The sequence below is a fragment of the Pinus tabuliformis genome, chromosome 3_1 (genome assembly GCF_031772625.1).
Source record: "Pinus tabuliformis cultivar Carrire ecotype Pingquan chromosome 3_1, CPIR1, whole genome shotgun sequence".
Classification (NCBI taxonomy): Eukaryota; Viridiplantae; Streptophyta; class Pinopsida; order Pinales; family Pinaceae; genus Pinus; species Pinus tabuliformis.
In genome coordinates this window covers 58,683,709-58,704,769 of record NC_142301.1, presented here as the reverse complement: position 1 = coordinate 58,704,769, position 21,061 = coordinate 58,683,709, and the positions used below count along the sequence as shown (strand labels likewise).

At 38.0% G+C, this 21,061-nt stretch overlaps 1 pseudogene; it reads right to left on the bottom strand.

Annotated features, from left to right (window-relative positions):
- Window positions 1-15,174, bottom strand: part of LOC149185766 (zinc finger CCCH domain-containing protein 17 pseudogene) — a 73,971-nt pseudogene extending 58,797 nt beyond the window's left edge.
- Between the last annotated feature and the right edge of the window lie 5,887 nt (window positions 15,175-21,061).

Genomic DNA, 21,061 nt, shown 5'->3' with positions numbered 1-21,061 from the left:
TTTTGTTCTTTGTTCTAAATTATTTCTTCTCTTTTCCCAAGAATGTCAAGAAGGCTTTGCAAAGTATACTATGCTTGCAAAAAGATCCTCAACCTGCAGTTGATTCTTTCCCTTTGAAGATTGTGAATACCAAAGATTTGCATACCTTTGAGCTTGATCAAGACCTTTCTTCTAAATTTTGTGATGACCATCTTCAAATTGATGAACCTCAAAAGACCAAGACCGATTCTATACCTGCTATACATACCCATACACCTTGTAAAATTCCATATCAGTATAAACCTCTTGTTTTACCTTCTGTTCTCCATCCTTTCGCCAAAAACTATGATCTATACTTGTCGAGGTTTGATGGTGAACGTAAGAATGTCAACGCTGAGCAACATGTGCAGAATTTTGAGTCTTTTCTTGACCTTTTTGAAGTTGATGAAGAGGATGTTAGTATTAGGCTTTTTGCTCTTTCTTTGCAACCTAAAGTGAAAAGTTGGTTCAAAGCCCTGCCTGATGCGAGCATCTCAGATTTCCAGCAGTTCGTCAAAGTTTTTCTCGACAGGTGGATGATCGGGCAGAACCTTTGCTTGATTGTGGAAGAGTATAACCAGCTGAAAAGATTGCCAGGGGAGACAGTACAACAGTTTTCAGCCAGATTTAACCATGTTTATTATTCGATGCCAGTTGATATAAGGCCTACTCCTAGATCGGCTCTGTTGCACTATCCGGGTGCCTTTGATCCAGAGATGGAGTTTCAGCTGAGAGAAAGGGATATTGCAACACTTCACGAGATGCAAAACAGTGCAGTAAATGTAGAGGCTCATCTGCTGATCCGAAGGGCAAGGATAAAGGAAGAAGAGATGAAAAACATAGATCCGAAAAAATCGACATCTCTAGAGGTAAAGCTTGACATTTTGGTAAGTGTAGTGGAAAAGATGATGGAGAAGGTCACCGCAAGAAATGCTTATGATGTTCAAGCGCATGGCTCGCTGATTGAAGAAGAACAAGTTGCTGATCCAAAACATTTTGTTTCTTATCCTAGTTGTCATAGATCTGATAATGATTGTTTTCTAGATCACCTTGGAGAAGAGAGATCTGTTGATATGACCTGCATGCTTGATGATATGTTTTATACTGATGATTTGCCTCAGTTTGATCAGTATGATGATGATTATGTTCTCCAAACAAAAGCTAATCTTACAGACAAATCAACAGCTAGTTTGTGGAAGGAAGAGGTTCACTTACAGCAGCTCGAGTACAATGATCAAATGATGCATAGTAGCTATGACAATGATGAGGAAAGTGCATCAAAGTTTGAAGTAAGTGAAGGATCTTTGCCTTTTTGTTTTGATTCGTTTCAGTTCATCAGAGATAACTACCATGCAATCAGAAATCAAATGTCAACAAGTCTTGATTTGAATCATCTTGAGAGCAATGAAAATTTTGTTCAAGATTTGCAACCCCCGAAATCCATTGATTGTCAAGTTGCAGCTGAAGACTTGGAAGTGGACACACATGATTTAATGATTCAAGGTGACTCCGTACCATTCCGTTTTGAATCATTTCAGTTTTTGAAGGGTAGATTGCATAGTACATCTTCAAATGAACAGCCTATAACAAATCAGCAATCTCTTAGTGTTAATGTTGAGGATGAGACAGATAACAAAATTCTTGAGCAGCCTGTAGCATCAGATTTGCAACCACCAAATGAAATTGAAGGGCAGATTACAGATGAAGCTGTGGAAGATGAAATACATGATTTGATGATGCAGGAAGATTCTATACCCTTTTGTTTCGAAGCATTTTAGTTTATAAGGCAGAATCTTCGTAAAATCTCTCAAGGAAAAGATGAACAGTTAGAAGGATGTCATACATTTTCAATGGATACATTACAGCAGTCTTTTCAAGTTTTTCATGATCCAATAGCTGATGTTTTGGATGAGGTTTGCATTCAAAGTCTTTCTCCATTGACTACATGTGAGCTTGAAACATGTGCTGATATGAATTTGATCTGGCAGCCAGTTTCTTTCTCATTTTCAGCAGAGGTCTCGTCACAAGGCTTAGATCAAAGTTTGCATTCATGGTATGAGGAAACGAGAAGTAATCCATTGGATGAGCTAAGTTCCAGTGTGCTTGAATTTCAAGATCCTTATGCAGTGTTTTTGGAGGCGGATAGAGAATTCATATCATTCAACGGATCTATTTCCAAGTTGTCATGGGAGTTGCCTTTCAGTAGTTCTCTCTTGTTGGTCATAAGTGAGCACTTGTGGAGAATTCGAACAATAGATGGGATACTTACTTGGTTGCACTGGTTGTTTCATTTCACTTGATCAGGTGATGAATGAAACTGTTAGAGTAGGTTGTGATGAATAAGCTCCACTTTGAGCATCATTTTCAGTTGGTCGATTGTGTTTAAGTATCGAGTCAGTTTTTAGTTGAGTCATGAGTCCTTTGTGAGTCAATTTTCAGTCTTGTTGTTAAGTTAGTTTGTGTCGGTTTTCAGTCATGCATTTTAGTTTGAGTTTTTGACTCCATTGCCAATGGATAAGGCACTGGTCTGCTATCCCAAAGATCTACCGTTCTTGGCACCTCCAAGGAGCTACCATCCCCATTGGAGCCAATGTTAGTGTCAGTCTTTCCAGCCTTCCTCCAGTGATCAAATATGCTCTTACAAAGTGGTCTCAGAGTGTCAAGGTCAAATTTTGTCATTTCTGTGAGTCTTCAAGCAAAATTTGGTCACTAGGCATTAGGTCTAGGGTTTGTTTTCACTCTTTTCAAAGTTGTCCAAATGGCAGTCCATGTCATCATTCAGTTGAGTGTATCATCATTCAGAGGGTTTTAATCATCAAGTCAAGTTCCATAGGGTCATTTTACAGCTTATCCATGCTTCAGTTGTGCCTTGGTAAGGTCCATTCCCCTCTCCTAGGGTTTTGGAGACAATTTCTCTTGGACGGTCAAATCATCAGAAAAATTTGTATCCAGATGTTCACACACCTTCCCCTATCCTTCATGTACCTTATTAAACACTTCCCATCCCTTAGATCTGCCAAATTCCTCATTTTCGCACAAACCCTAGTTTCTTGCTACAACTTGGCAATTTTCTAGGTTGGGCCTGTGTTTTTCCCTTTTGGACCCCTTCCCCTCACTCAATATATGAGATTCCACTTTCCCTTGCTTCCTAACATCCCTCCCTACTCCCCAAAATTTCCCCAATAATTTACAAGCCCCTCATCCCCTTCATTTCGCTTCATTTCCATAAAATTCCTAGTTTCACACATCGGGATAAGTTTCATTGAAAAGATGTTTTAGAGCAATCAAAGATGAATTTTGGAAAACTGAGAGAGGTTTTTGTCCACACCATTCCAAAGAAGAAAACCCTCCCTCAATTTTTACACGGGTGTCATGGTTTTAGAGAAATGTCAAAAATACAATCGCCTCGGGAGAATTGATGCACATCTGAAGTGACCTTTGGAAAATATGGTTTTCTCCTAGCTTGGTTGGCCAAATGACTTTCCTGATGAGTCCAATGATAACGAGACACAAATCTCGTTCCAATGAGCTATCATGAGCTCAATTTGGAGTTGAGAAAGGCATTCAAAAGTTGACTGCAACAGCACTCTGCCTTGAGGCAGCCTCATTTGGCACATTTTGACTAGTCTTGGGAGATTTGGTTTTTGGCAGGGCAAATGAACTCCAAATTAAAAAATTCCAGGTGTGTTGAAAATTAGACTCAAAGAGCTTTTGAACGAGCTATCCTACACCCAATTTTGACACCAAGAAGGCCTCGAAAAGCCTCCTGCAAAATGCACTATGTAGCTGGGTGCGCGCTACGCATCAGGGAGGGCGCGCTACGCGTCAGGGGCGCGCTACGCATCAGCGCGATTTTCTCAGTGTAATTTTGTTCAGGCGTTATGCATCAGAGGGGCGCTACGCATTGGGTAAGGCGCACTACGAGTTGGGTTTTTTTCCCAGAAACTTGCCAGCAAGCATTCAAAATCCTTTCTTAACTCAAGCAAACTACAGCACAGGTACAGGCACAGGTACAGGATAGAGGTAAGCAATCCATGTTGGATGAAGGACCTTCAGGAGATCCGGACACGGATATTATTGATATTGATATCAGTTCTCCTACCTCGGAGCTAAAGGAGGTCATTCAACAACAAAAGGCTGAGAATCACTTGTTGCAACAGAAATTGGAAATGGCCAATTGGACAATCAACTACTTGGAGCAGCGCAACAAACAGCTAGAAGATGAACACACTCTTTATGAGTTGCGGCGAATCCGAGAAGACCCAAACTTGGCCCGCAATAGACCCGGTGATTTGACACCTATTGAGTGAGAGTCTATGCTTAGCCAAGGCAAACAGGGACAAAGATATGCTCCGCCACATGAAGAATCATTATTGGGCCCGCATGCATGTGTGCAAAGCGAAAATGAAGGTACTCAAAGGACGATTGGCCAAGGCACTAAAATGGAGGAAAAGGCCCGATCCACTTTAGATTTTGGCTGAAGCCTCCTTGAAGGAGCATGGCGCTCAATGATACACCCCCAGCTCAAAATTCAGAAAATTTGGAGCAATTTTGGTTAATTTTGAATTTTTTTTTGCTAAAAACAGGTTTTTGCTCTCAACGCGTAGCGCGCCGCGTGCTACCCTGAAGATGGGGAGGTCCATTTCACAAAAACTCTGCATTTTTGGATTTTTCATGACAAATTACACTTGCTCAGCCACTGCCAAGACATTTCATTGAGGTTTGGGTCCCCAAAAGGTCAAAAAACAAGCAAAAAATGACCTTCTGCCACTTTTTGGACACACAGGAAGAAGTCTTGGGAGATTGCATTTTTGGAGGGGAAAATGGGCACCAAATTTAGAAATTCCACCTGGGCTGGAGAGTAGACATCCAGACCTTTCCAACAAGCCCACTTGAGACTCATTTGGATGCCGGGAAGTACCCCAAAAGTGGGCTCAAAGGCGCGCTACACATCAGGGAAATTTGCCAACTTTTCATCTACAGCTCAGGACAACGCAACTTTTGACTAGTTTTGACTTTTCATGGGATTTTTCACCCTCTTTGATGTAGCTAATGTATTTTCATGATGAAATGACACTTTTTTACCTATTCTAGAAGATTCATTCATAAAATAGCAAAAATTAAATGAATGAATTGGTTTCCTAGCTTATAGAGGCAAGTTGTTTTGACTGCCTAGATTGTAGTGCTTTGTTTAGAATTGGTTGAAACAACTCCTAGGATGATGAGCTCGACCCCTAGAGGCTAGGGAATGGGTTGGCATGGTCTATATTATGTATTTTCTAAATCATTTTCATGGTTGGAGAGGTTGGACTCTTGGGGGATAAGCTTAGACTGTATTACACATTGTATCTCAGCAATTTTGGCAAAGGAAAGACCAGGGTTTTGCAGCACTATTTGGGATTCCTGTGGTGATTTGTGTTGATGGTGTGTTTCTCTCATGTACTTGTAAGTTTGTAATGTGTACCATTTTCCTACTCTTCTCTTCTGCAAATTAAGTAAATGAAGTGTTAAGGTAGAATTCATGGTTTCTATGCTCTGCCTTTAAGTTTGCTTAATATCTATTTTTTCATCTGTTTAAGGAGAACTCTCGATGGTTTCTTGCTCTCATTAACTCCTCACCGGTCATATCTATCCATTCACTTATTTCAAAGGCATCAAGACAATCTCCTACCTCGCCCCAAAAAGACCTCTGCAAAAACTGTGTCTCATCCCCGCACCCAAAATTGTCCTGCTCAGTTTTCCAACAAAACCCTAAAAATTTAAAATCAAACTTTCCCTATCAGTTTACTAGCCTAAAATCAGTGTTCTTTATTGGTCATCTCAGGCCTTTGAAGACCTTTTTCCAAGATAGACTCGGAGAGAGCCCTCTCCTGTCCCTGTAGGGCTAGCTACGAGGCTAAGTGGTTTGATGTTGCCTTGAATTTTGTCTTTTTCAGCCTGAGACCAAATTCAAGTGCTAACAGGTGGAAAATGCCATTTTCTTCTTCAGTGCCGCTCATCCTGAGTAGGACCCATATATAGATGATGATTTTGTCCCAGTTTTGTATATTATTGTGAACACAAAACTTATATCTATGTACGGATGGTTTCACCATGATGATCATATATATACTGATGACTCTTCGATTATTTTTTATATTTAATGTGATGAATGATTTATGTGCCAATCTAATGCTTGATTAGCGATAGAATCTGCAAATGAATTTTTTGATCATGGAATATGAATAAAGGTGATATAAATAAATGATCTTTATAATAAATGCACTATTAGAAATTGGCGATATAAATAAGGATATCTCACACGATAGATGTTATTTAATTAAGATACCACCAGTTGCAAATCCAAGTATACTACTAATGAATCAATACTAAGAGATATTGCCTTAGCTAGTAAATTAATGACAATAGTATATTCGGTAACATTGTTTGAAGCAGGACTGATACATACGCCTCTTGAAACCAACAAATGTCTGAATAGATAATAAATCACCCAAGTCATGGAATCAAGGTTCCAGTTCTGTCTACTAGCACCATTGGTGAACTTTAGATATATCAAATCGTCGATCAATACCTACCAAATTAGATAAAAAATAACAACATCACTATGAAACCAATAGATAGATATGCAGAAATATAAAATATTTACAGTCAAGCAAGTGCTAGGCCGAAGCCTAAGAAAAATATGTTTTAATATAGAGACCATTTATGTGCTTTTCCAACTCATTTCCCTCAAAATAAACCAACTCATAAGCTCCCTTCTTCAAGACCTTTTTGACATTGAAGGGACCGTGCCACATAGATTTGAACTTGCCTTCCCGCAAGGCAACTTTGTCTTGGTCATAGACTAAGAGAAGGTCACCTTTAGAGAAAATCCAAGGATGGACAACCTTATAATATTGAGCTTTTACTCTCTTTTCATGAACTTCTTTGATTATGGCTTCATCTCGATGCTCCTCATCGAGATGTTCCAAATGAACGAGGCATTCTTTGATACTAGATGTATCTAGAAGAAGGTCAACAGCTAGTCTAAGGGAAGGAATTTCACATTCCATAGGGAAAAATGATTCCAGCCCATAAACTAGTTGAAAGGGAGTAAAATCTATAGCAGTCTTGACTGAAATTTGTTATGCCCAAAGCATTGGATATAACATAATGTGCCAATTGGATCGATCTTTGTTAATCATCCTTTGCAAGATGATTTCTAGGGATTTATTCATGGCTTCAACTTGCCCATTGTCCCGAGCATAATAGGGAGATGAATTCTCCTACCGGAAACCCAACTTAAGAGCCAATTCATACATCATTTGATTCTAGAAATGACTACCATGGTTAGTGAAAAGCTATTTAGGAATACTGAACTGGGAGATAACTTGATTGAAGAGAAACGGGGTTGTTGTTTCACCATCATCCTTGAAAGTAGGCATATCCTCGACCCGCTTAGTAAAGTAGTCGAAAACTACGATGATATACTTATGATTTCCTGCTGAAGGCCAACTGCGGGTAGTGAAATGAATACCCCAATTTGTGAATGAACTAATGGTGATCATAGGAAAGAGCGAAGCTTGATGTGTGTGCATTTTCTGAGTATAAACTTTACAAGGGTGGCATATATTGACCGCTTCAATATAATCCTTGAAGATTGAAGGCCAAAAGTAACCTGCACATAAAAAAATTGGGTCGTTGCAAGCCCAGATAGATGGCCACCAAAAGCTCCACTGTGGCAATCATTCAGCACAAACTAAGCTTCTTCTAAGGTTAAACAATGTCTAAGGATTGAATCAACCCTGAGATGATAAAATGTTTCACCTGTAATAATATATATTTTTTCCAAGTGTCATAAATTTGTACACTCATCCTTTGGAAAAGTGAGTGAAAGCTTCGAAGTAAAGAGATATCTAATGATATCTCCATACCAACAATTTTATGAGGAAATAAGGAAAAGATGTTCATCAGGAAAAGATTCCTCATGAATCATTTCTTCCTCACAAGGAAACTCTAAGATTAACTCTGCAAATACTAATGATTTATTATACTTGGATGACATGAATTCGATATCGAACTCTTGTAAAATGACATCCATCTATTGCATTTACCCCCAATCACTTGCTCACTGAGAATAAACATAAACAGATTGACAGCTACTAAGATGGAAGTTTTTCTAAGCATAATATAATGTCTAAGTCACTGAACAACATGGATAGCTACCAAAGCTAATTTCTCAATGGTGGGAGAATAATGCAGTTCAGGACCTATAAGGCTCGACTCAAATAATAGATTACGTGCTTAGTATAAGCATCATCTTCCTAAGCCAGAACCATAACAATATTTGATTATGCTACAATGAGATATAAAATGAAGTCTCTGCTATAATCAGGTGGACTCAATAAAGGAGCAAAGTTTAATTCTTTTTTTCAAAGCATCAAATTCATGTTGGGAAAAACCATCCCATAGAAATGGGACACCTTTCTTGAGTAGTCTCATAAATCATTTATTAATATCAACATGATTAACAATAAATATCCTTAAGGAATTGGCTTTCCCTTGAAGGCTCTAAAGTTGACGAATAGTAGATGGGGGAGGTAACTGAAGTATTGACTCAACCTTGAAGGGATCTACATGAATCCCTTCAATAGAAATGATGAATCCCAACAACCAACAGGACGTGAGGGTGAAAACATACTTATTCGGATTCAACAAGATTTTATAGTAATGACATCATTCAAACATTAATCAAAGATGTCTGGGATGATCAATTCTCTTTCGAGAATGAGTAGCTAAATTATCCAATTAGGCTTCGATATTATATTTATATCGTGGTAATCATATGACACATCCTGTTCAAATGTAGCTCCAGCATTCATAAGGTGAAAAGGCATATTTTTATGTAAATGTACCCTAGGGAAAAATAAAGTTGTCTTATGTTGATATTCTAGATGAATAGTGATTTGATTATAACTAGAAAATCCATCCATAAAAGAGAAAATTTCATTACTTACACACTCGTCGATAATCTAGTCAATAGATGATGTGGGGTAATTATCTTTAAGATAAGCGTTATTCAAGTCCCTAAAGTAAATGCACACATGGATCATACCTTGTTTCTTTCTCCCCTTCTTCCTCTTTGCCTGGTGAAAGTATTGGTACTAGTAACCAGGTGGCTAAAAAGAAGAAGGAAGGGAAGAAGAAGAAGAAGAAGCAAATTTAGTAGAGGGGCAATCAAGCAACCATTGCTTACAATGCAACATCTGATGAGAAACTTTCCATTAAGCCTCACAAAGTTCGATATCCATGCAAACTTTGTGCGGGAGACCATATTCTTCGAAATTGTCCTGATATTCCTCAGATCTTAGAAGAATGATCTTCTCGTTCACATCATCCTATATCATTAACTTCTGGAGATCATGTTGGTGACACACCATCAACTAGTGGTAGTAAAGTTCATGGAAAGGAGAGTAAAGTTAAGTTTCCATGTAGGTTATGTGAAGGGAATCGCTGCATTCACCTTTGTCCCTATCTGGATGAAGCCAAAAAAGTGTTGGATAACCGTCTTGCTTCACCACAGCGACTTCCATCTAGTTACAGGAAACTCTCCCTAAATCCTTCACTAGTTGATGAGTTGACTAACTCAAATCAACCATTGGTCAAATCCACTCTCTCTAAAAGTGAATCCCATGAGTCTATACCCAACCCAAATCAATAGGTCGAGGTAAGAGTTGACCCGATTTCACCTTCAGCTAATCGTACCATTCCTATAGAGAGTGAGTATGATACCACTAAGGTTCTTTTTGTTTCTTCAGATTCTAATGAGCTTGGGGGAAGTCCTCTTGTTCCATTCAGACATGACGAAAATCCTCTAGTTCTTGTAACTCAAGGGGTTAATTTTCCCATTTCTATGGTACCCCGTCCAAGTATTCTAGTCACTTCCTTTGATTGGAATCAACTGGCAGGATTCTATCTTCCTTCTCATGTGCCTTTCCAGACCATAGTACAATTTTGTAATATGATTGTATCTGGAACTATTATAGATGAAGGTGCATCAGTGAGTATCCTTTCCTCAACTACTTGGCAAGCGCTCAGTTCGCCGCTGCTTGTGCCTGTTACCCAGAATCTGTTGGCTTTTAACAAGGGAACCAGTCAACCATTAGGGATCCTCCCTTAGTTACCTATTACTTTGGGAGGAAAAACTGTTTATCTGAATGTGATGGTAGTCCCAGGCCCTTTAGATTATAATTTACTCTTGGGTCGCGACTATGTTTGTGACATGGGAGCTATTGTTTCAACACTCTTTCAAGTGGTGTGTTTCCCGCATGAAGGCAAAATTGTCACCGTCAACCAGCTTTCATTTCCCGATCCAAATGTGGCTTCCAGTCAACCATCTTCCCTAAATGGTCCTTTTGTACCAATGGTATCATCCCCACCACGGGTTAATTATGTGGCAACCCGTTCCATACCTACATCAACTGACGATCAATTCAGTGATGTTGTACATTATGTACTGGGGGCATTGGAACCAGATCTCGGTTTCCTTGATACGGATCCCTTCCAGAGCATTGTTCTCTCATCAGATGAGAACCTATTGGAAGTCATGACCTCCTATCATGGGTTGTAAAAAAGCAAAGGATTTGAGGATAGTTCTTTTACTATGTCAACCACATTAAAAAAAGAAACAGCTCCTATGAGGATAGTTTGTTGTCTGATGTCAACCATGTTAAAAAATGAAACCAAGGAGTATGAGGATAGTTATTTTACTATGTCAACCTCATTAAAAAAATGAAACACCTCCCATGAGGATAGTTCCTGATCTTGTATCAACCTCGTTAACAAATGAAACAAGGAGAATGAGCATAGTTCCTTGTCTTATGTCAAGCTCGTTAAAAAATGAAAGAAGGAATCAGAGCAAAGTTCCTTGTCTTGTGTCAAGCTCATTAAAAGATGAAGAAGGTCCCCCAGAGCAAAGTTCCAATTCGAGTCTTTGAATAGATCTCATAAAATCCTAGTCAAGTCTTTCATTTTCTTTGGTAAGAGAACCTTCATTCCATCCACCTGATAGCCATGAGTAGTCTACGTAGGTGAATGTAATGAATCTTGGGGGGCATGCACCTAATGGTAAAGTTAAGTTTCCCTATATGTTATGTGGAAGGAATCATCCCATTCACCTTTGTCCCTATCTGGACGAAGCCCAAAAATTGTTGGATAACCGTCCTGCTTCACTGCAGTGACTTCCATCTGGTTACAGGAGACTCTCCCTTTCATCATGCCGGGGGCATGTAAACCAATTTCAAGCATAGTTTTTTCTTTGTTTCAAGCTTGTGTAAAAATGGAACCAGTTTCAAGAAAAGTTTTTCCTCGTTTCAAGCTTGTGTAAAAATGAAACCAGTTTCAAGAAATTTTTTTCCTCATTTGAAGCTTGTGTAAAAATGAAACTAGTTCCAAGCATAGTTTTTCACTTCAAGCTTGTGTAAACATGAAATTGAATCCAAGCATAGTTCCCTATGGTTCAAGCTTGTGTAAAAATGAACCCATTTCCTTTTTTAACCCTCGTGATTTCCATTCTATCAACCTCTTTCATCAAATGAACCTTGGTTGATTTCATCCCATCACCACCATCCCTTTGGCTGACCATATGCTTTCACTTGGTTGTTTTACGTTTTTTTGAGGAACAATTTCAATGAGTGGTCTTATTAGCTAGGCTCTTCACATAAATGAACATGTTTTGAGAAGTTCCAATATCACTGGAACCAATTGCTACCCTAGACACCACTCGTTCCTCAAAATAGAGCACACTTTTATCTCTTTTTTGAGCTCTGTTAAAAACGAAAAAGGAACCCCCTTGAAGTCCTCTTTAAGCTCTTTTTAGACTCTCTAAATATTAAAAGGTTGTTGAGCACTTATCCTTTCCAGCTCGTTAATAGATTGGAAAAGATATCTCTCTTGTATTATTTTATGCTTTTTCAGACTTGAGAAATTAATTTACGAAAAAGAACTTGTGCAGTTTTCTTTTAGTACCTTTTCAAACTCTCTAAACATGAAAATGACCAAGTTATCTTTGTTGTTAAACTCGTTAAAACATCAAATAGTGACAAACTTGTCCATCTAGACAAGACCGAGTTTTACCTTCACTAGACTCATTAAAACATCAAATAGCGATGGATTCACCCAAAGGGTGAAATTATACAACAAGTATATGTTATCCTCCTCAAGCTTGATAAAAATAAAGAGGTACTGGTCAGCAATGACTAGGGAAAATGGAAAAAGGGAAACCATTTTATGGTAGCAAGCCGCTCTTGAACATGACACTTTCACTCCATCACCATGACTATTTGGGTTGGGTTATTAGCTTGATGGTTATCAAACCATAGGTCTATCATACCATCCATCGCTTTGTTTTGGGTCAATGCTGCCAATTCACTTTAGTGTCGCCGACATGTTCAAGAGAAGTCATCTAGTCAAAATCCATCTTTTGCAATACCATAAACCTTCATTTTCATGACCGCCATTCCTGAACTTTGTGTTGTTGGTCAAATTCCATCTCTAAAATCACTACACTCATTTTGTGTCGCTGATGTGGGATATATCAAGGCCCTCCTGCAATGAGCCGCTTCTTGTAGACATCAACTCATTATCCAAGAAGTTGAATTAGAAACACCCATTCAGTACCTTGAGGCTTGCATGCATCAATGACAAGTTTCTCACTTCTGGCGATAGGCATACATCAATGGCTCTCGATTGAAAGACTTTGTATGGTGTTCAATTTCAAATCATCCATTCACACCATGTAGAATGTACTGTAGTACCTTGAGGATCATTATCATTATCAATGATTTCTCTCGCATTTGTTAACATCTTACATCATCAGCTGGTAATCAGATGGTGTCTTCCCATGTTCAACTTCAAATCACATATTCACATGGTTAGACTTGTACTTAAGTGAAAAATTGAACGATATTGAAGACCCCGGATCTAGTTTCATCCATCCAGGTTGTGATATCAGGAGTACTAAATCATATGTACAATGGATTTACATTGATAGTCATTCCGATCATGGGTCTATTTCTGTAGATGACTATTTGTGTACATGTAATGAAAGTTTATAAGTTGAGAATGGGTATGCCTTCCCTCAACAATTCAAGTAAAATAAAATATCATTATGTATGTATTGTAATTTATGCAGGTCACCTTCCACTTTGATACCTCCTCATCACATCATAAAGCATTTCATTCGACATTGGCATTTTTCTGACTTCATGCTTCAGGGGGTAGCTGTTACAAATCCATTTGGGCACATCTAATCTCAACATCCAGATTAGTGTTTTAGGGCTCATCAAACCCTAATTTCAGTTGCTTCATGCCCTAAACAAGTCACCCCTTTGAATGCATCCTTCCTAGACAGTTTCATGACTTGAAGACATCTAGAAATTGCCTCTAGAGGGACCAGAATAGGTAATCCCTTATGAAGGTACACTGTAGAGCAGTTAAGTCTGCTACCAGGGTGCTCTGTAGAGCACTCAGGCTTCCTTTCACCTACACTGGGTGAGAATGAACAAAATTCACATAGGGTTTCCAGAATATTCTTATCTTTGGAGTCATCTAGAAGTTTCCCTGTCTTGTCAACTCCTATGAGCTCGAAAATGGATGAGGAATGAGTTAAGGAGCATACAATCCTCTCATCCCTTCCTCCACGGAACTAATTCTAATTATGGAAGGCCATTCAATGTCACCATTAATGACAAAACTTCCTTCATCTTCCTATAAATTGACCACTCATCTAAGAGATTAGGGGCTGGATTATGTTGAAATGTAAGGATATAATGTTGCTATGAGACTTGACTTTGGAGCAAATGATGTGATGCCACAAGCTTGTATTGCTTTTGATGTGATGTGGATGGGATCCAAGCTGGAGGAATGACTTTGAATCAGACACTGATGGTTGTAATTCCTTCTTCTAACTAATATAGCATTTGAACCTTTTTCCATATGTTGTGTTATTTCATAATGCTTATATGTATGAATTTCTTCTGATTCCTTTCATTTATATTCAATGGATCGTATGCTTTGATTGGTTTTTGTCTTCTGTTGTGTTTACAGGATACTTCTCTAGTGGATTAAGTATGGGAAGGAGCACCAGAATTGGTACAAGGGAGACGAGAGGAAAGAATAACTACAGGTAGGCCTTCTATCCCCTCTTCTTATCTATTGTTTATAAGAAAAGCTTAAAATACTTTAAATTGTTGTTCTAGGCACAACTACTTGTCTATTGAATTAGTGTTTATCCATAGATGCTAAATTCTCCAAAACACTGATTATGACCTCTCTTACCAAGGGGGTGTAAAGGGGTGTTTCATCTACTTGGGCCTCTACGTCCTAGGTCTCTGTAGAGTCAGTCTGAACAATAGCTTCAGCTGCTTCTTGAATTACACAGTCAACTCGAACATCTTCTTCAACATCTATTTGGAAAATAGTGTCCACAGTGGGGTGGTGTGTTTGAGTTCCCTGCGAAAAGATACAGGGGTCCTCAGTTTGCATGGCAATGCCTTCTATCATAGCTAGATTAGTCTATGTTTCTTTTGGATAGACCACAAGAAACTCTGTCTGAGCCTCAACATCCTTTGTAGAACATTGTTCTATTTGCATTCCTACAATTTCCATTAACAATTTCAATTACCTGGTTCTAGTTGCCTCTTTTAACCAATATTTCAGCTGCATAATTACTTGATTTTGTTTTCTATAATTTCTGAGCATCTTTATAAGCCTATCTTTGTAGGGCTTCTCTACTCTAGGGCCTTTATCTGAAGTTGTGTTATCCTCTACTTCATGTACAGGCTGTATGATGTCATCATCAAGGACGTTCCCCTTTGGAACTATGTAATCTGGTGTATTTTCTCCTTCCAACTTGTTATTATTATGTATTTTGTTTTTAGGAGATCCCAATGCAATGGTATCTCCTAAATAATTATCATTCTCGTGGTCTTCTCCTTGGTAGGCCTCATTCGCAGGGGACTTCAAAAAGGGAGTATCACTTGGTTGTTTGGCATCTCTCAAGTTTTCATCTTCAGGGTTTCCTTCTGCTGGGAGGTCCACTGAACTGGTGCCTACTGTTTGAGTTTCTTTTCTTCTAGCTTCTCCTTCATGTACCTCGGCTTCGAGGGGTGTTTCCATAGCATGAATTGACTCCCTCTATTCCTCCATGGCATCAGTGCATGGCTGGGTTTCCTCATGACCGGGGTTGTCAATAGGGGCCGAACGGTCAGGGGTACAATTCTATTTTTCAATGTTCCCTGGTTGTTCCCTACTTTCAGTAGACACTCCCATGCTTCCCAAAATCCTAGCCACTTCCTCCTCATAGTCTTGTAAAGGAGGGTCTTGCGGACTAAGAGGAGGTGTGTGGGATGGTCCAGCTTCCTTTGCTTGGATTGGGATGCGCCACTGGGCTTTCACTCGCACAAAGCGCCTATGCTTAGTTGATTCTAAGGGTGCAGAGGGACTCTTTCTCTTTAGTATTCTCTTTGGGCCTAGGGTTCTTGGCCATTGCTGCTCTATTTCCGCATTTTCTGGAGGTGGAGCCAAGGTAGGATTTACGATACTATCCCATGTTAATTTTTGTTATGCCAGTCTATTTGTGATAATTAATTTAATTAGCCCATGATGGTTGACTACACGATGTGGGTCCTTGGCTGTCCTTACCCATTGGGCAACATCATGTAACAGGGAATTCAGATAAAATGGTAAATTAACTGAAATTTTTTGTTTTAAAATGACTAGAATTTTTAGTTGTCGGGGCTTTACCACATCATGCCAATTGTTGTAGGTGATGTATCTTTGAATGATGACTGCCATTTCTTGCCACGGTTGTTGCAACACCAAAGGATGAATTCATTTCCCTATTCATACAAGTGGCTTGCTCAGGACTTGGAATGCTTCAATTGCATTGTATAAAAGGACGCGTTTATCTGCCCATTTTGTTCCTTCTACCGAAATTATGGTGACTTTGGCTAGGACTTCTTTAGAAACCATCATGCTTATACCTTTGACCATTGTATTATCGTTCTGCAGATTTTGCAGAAATTCTAGCATTAGCTCTTCAGGAAATTCCTGTAATTTGTTTAAATACTGGAGCCAGCCAGTGTGTTCAAGGATTTGACGAGCTTGATCTGACATCATCAATACTAGAGGTTCACTCTGTATTTCTCTTCCTCCCATGGCTATTGCACTTGAGGTTGGTTCTCTTGTATACAATTGTGTTTTACCCCTATAATGCAAAATAGCATCAATGTATATTACAACAATTAACAGGGAAATGATGTTGCTTGGATAATTATTATCATTTTTAGTTAATTCATTCATCTTGTCAGCCATACTTAATGCAGAATCGTAATTTCGCATGCCCACCATAATGGTTTCCATTCGTCATCCAATCAAAATTTCCTACTAATTATTACACATTCTTGCTCATCATGTAATTCGTACAATGGAGGTAATTTGGATGATTGTCACACAGTTATCCATAACTATCATATGTGTAGTGCATATGCAAGCCATCCCCCTCTAATGAGAAAAGGGCGTCGACCTCCTTTCAACATGTGAAAAGCAAGAAAATAGACTAATGCAAAATAAATGTTGGTAACCAATCTAAAAACACAACACACAAATTAGTAAAGCATTTAAGCAATATTCGTCATCATACATGAATTGGCCAAATCAAATAAAAATAGAAATTTTAAGTCATTATGTCAAATATCTTTACCGTGAGTGGAATTAGTCACATCAACATAATCGACGGTATGTGTTTAATGATTGTCATTTAATGCTTGGACGTATGGAATATAATGAATATATATTAAAGTCACCATGCTATTTGGCTTCTGAAAGTGATACCAAATGGAAATTCTCATTAGAAATAAAGTCATAGGTGATAAGAGCTAGATGACATATGGAAATATAAGATGATACTCCAATACCATAAGCAGAGCCACTGCTACCAGCAGGCATTCATAGCCTCGGCAAGGTTGCTTTTTAACCCCCCCCCCAAATGAGCCAAAGTTCTTCTTACAGTTAATTCTTCTTTTGTCACAAAGAGACCACTATGCTTGCATGGTGACCAGATAACCATATTACCAGGCTGGCTCGTGATTAGACCCCCTGTTCTTCTGACGTGTTAATTATCAAGAAGGTCATTGCCTTGGTTTGGTAGCCAAATTGGAATGTCACTTGTTACATCCTTATGATCATGGTAGGCTAGCTCATGATGAGACCCCCTATCCTCTTTAGACAATGTTTTAAGCATTTTGATATTTTACTTTTCTTTTGGAATTCTTATTGTAGAAAAATGGAGTCTCATTTGCTCCTTAAGGGTCAAGGATGGTGTAATAAGTAAAAAAATGCCAATGGAAGTGTTATACTCTTATCCCCTTATCATTATATCAATGAGTTTTATCCATTTGGGAGTATAAACATAAGTCAACATGGATTAAGGACAAGGAATCATTTCATGATCTGTCCAAAAGAAAAGATGTTTGGGCAGTCATTGTAAAGATACACCATATTAGCTTATAGATAAAGATAACCATCAAAAGGCTTTTAGAAGTCATAATGATATTGTTATTAATTTTTTTATTTAGAAGAGGCAAAAATCGATTCAAATGGTGCTTATTTGAAATATAAAAGAAGAAGATAAAATGGCATAATGATTACGAAAAAAATGAGAAAAATTCACAATTTAGCTTCTTAGAAGGTGTTGTTCAATCAATTGAATAAAAATTGTTCAATCATTTGAACGGCAAAATCAAGATAAAAAATGAAAAGTGTTGTTCAATCAATTGAATGGCAATCATTCAATCGTTTGCACAGTGAAATCAATAATAAAAAAAGTGTTGTTCAATCAATTGAACGACAGTTGTTCAATTGTTCGAATGGTGAAATCAAAATAAATAAGAAAATGTGTTGTTCAATCAATTGAATGGCAGTCCTTCAATTATTTGAATAGTGAAAACAAATGAAAATAAATTGTGTTTTTCAATCAATTGAATGGTAAACATTCAATTGTTTGAACAACGAAAACAAATGAAACAAATTGTGTTGTTCAATCAATTGAATGGCAAATGTTCAATTGTTTGAATGGAGAAAAACGAAAAGAAAAATATGTTGTTCAATCAATTGAATGACAATCGTTCAATTGTTTGGGCAGCGAAAACAAAGAACAAAGAAAATGTGTTTTTCAATCAATTGAACGACAGTCATTCAATAGTTTGAACAATGAGAACAAATGAAAAGAAAATGGGTTGTTTAATCAATTGAATGGAAAATGTTCAATTGTTTGAACATCGAAAAACAAAAAGAACAAAATGTGTTGTTCAATCAATTGAACGACAAACGTTCAATTATTTTAACAATGAAAACAAAGAAGAAATTGTGTTGTTCAATCAATTGAATGACAAACATTCAATTGTTTGAATAGCGAAATGCAAAAGGAAAATGTGTTGTTCAATCAATTGAATGGAAAATGTTCAATTGTTTGAACAATGAAAACAAAGAAGAAAATGTGATGTTCAGTCAATTGAACGGCAACCGCTCAATTATTTGGAGAACAAAATACAAAAAAAAGGAGAGTGTGTTGTTCAATCAATTGAATGGCAAATGTTCAATTGTTTGAACAACAAAATATAGAAGAAAGAAAGAAAGTGTGTTTTTCAATCAATTGAATGACAAACATTCATTTGTTTGAACAATGAAATACATCACAAGGAAAATGAGTTGTTCAATCAATTAAACAACAAACGTTCAATTGTTTAAACAACAAAAAAAATAAAGAGGAAAATGAAACTTCTTAAAAAAAATTCATATTTACATGGTGATGCCTACAAAGGTATGTACATTATTTACAATTTCTCAAGCAATTTCAAATTTTTAAAGGAAAAGCTACCGGGTTATCATTCCCTATAGCTAGAATTTGCATGGAGGGGTCCTTGCATACCTACCCACAGAAGGACTCCTTGTTAAGTGGTTGATGATAGAAGCGCACTCAATGCATGTTTACTTTAAATGAATGGCTGAATCTATCTATGGTATTCAAGGGAAGAGTACCATTATTATGTACTTCTTGAATCTCATAAGGGCTGAGCCATCTTGTTTGCAACTTGCATGGGAAGTCCTGGAATCTGGAATCGTACAGAAGTGCCCAATCCCATTTTTGAAACGTTTTCTTCTTGATAAGGATGTCATTCCATTTTTCCCTTTGCTGCTGGATTATTGCAGTTCATTGCAAAGAAAACAATAGAGCCTCATCTAGTTCGTTAATCTATTGAAGACACTTGGTTTGGGCTTCTATTAAATCCAGACCCACTTTCTAGGCCATCCTTAGAGTCTTTATTTCAAATTTGATTGGAAAAATTGGTTCTTTACCAAACAAAATTTGGTATGGAGAGTATCTAGTAGTATTCCTCCAAGTTGTACGATAGGCCCACAAGCCCTCTAGTAGTCTAGTAGCCTAATCTCACTGGTGTGTTGAGACTGTCTTGGTCAGAATCAATTTTATAACCATATTGGTGCTTTCGACCTGCCCATTCTCTTGCGTCTAATATGGAGAAGTGATCCTATGCGTAATATGATGGTTTCTGAGAGTGCCAGTAATATTGTGCCCTATGAATTTCTTCCCACATCTATGATCACTTCTCAGGGTAATCCATACTATACAAATATCCCAAAAAGTAATTTAATCACTGCTTCCTCTGTGGCTCTTGGTAAATCTATTGTTTCCACCCATTTTGTCACATAATCCATGGCTACCAGTATGCAGGCCTTCTGATTGGATAGCAGATGCAATAGACCTACAAAGTCCAATGCCCAATGCTCAAAGGGTTCTATGACTAATTATGGCTACAGAGGCATTTCATCAGATTGGCCAAGTCGGCCCATCCTTTGGCAACTGTTGCAGGTCTGGGCATATTTTTTAGCATCCTTAAAAATAGTGGGCCAATAATAACCCATTTGTAATACCTTATGTCCTGTCCTTTGGTCTAGGAAATGTCCCCCATAGGGTTCATCATGGAAAGCCTTCAGAATGTCATGGATCTCATCCTCATGGATACATTTTTGTATACACATGTCAGCCCCTGTATGAAAAAGATATCCACCTATCCAAGAGAACCAGACGCTACGCTAAACAATTAGTTTTCTTTCTCTTGTCATTAAATGTTTAGGTAGCTTCCCTATTGCTAGATAATTTTCCACATCTACGTACCACGGTGTCTTAAATACCACAACAAATAGGTTTTCATCTGGAAATTGGTCATTTACTGCTAGTGGATCATTAACCTTCGGGATTCAAGATAGAAAATCAGTAATTGGATTTTCCTTCCCCTAATGATCTTTAATGGTAATGTCGAACTCCTACAAAATAAATAGCCACCGTGTTACTCGACCATTTGTGATTCGTTTATTAGCTAGATACTGAATGGCAAAGTGATCAGTGTACACAAAGATTTGGTAGCCTGTTATATATTGTCTAAATTTGTTTATTGCATAAATAACAGCTAAGAATTCTTTTTCTGTCACTGTATAATTAAGTTCTGCAGAAGTGATATTTTTGCTAATATAGTATATAGCATAAGGTTTCTTGTCCTCCTCCTGGCCAAGGACAATGCCTATAGCTACATCTGATGTGTCCATGGAGATGTTGAAAGGTAGCTCCCCATTTCGTCGACGTAAACCGGTGTTGTTGAGACTAGTTTCTTTAATCCTACAAAAGCTATATCACACTTATCAGACCAACTGAAATCAACATTTCTAGTTAGAGCATATAAAGGTGATGCAATTTGTGAAAAAATATTTATAAACTGCGATAATAACCTACATATCCTAGGAAACTACACACCTCTGTTTGAGTGCAGAGGGTAGGCAGTAAAAGAATTACTTGTATTTTTGTTGGATCTACCTGTATTCCTGTTGCACAGATGTAATTTCCCAGGATCACACCCTCGGTCATCATCATGTGACACTTGACATTGCTTAAAAATAACCTGGCAGTGATGCATCATTCTAAGACCTCTTC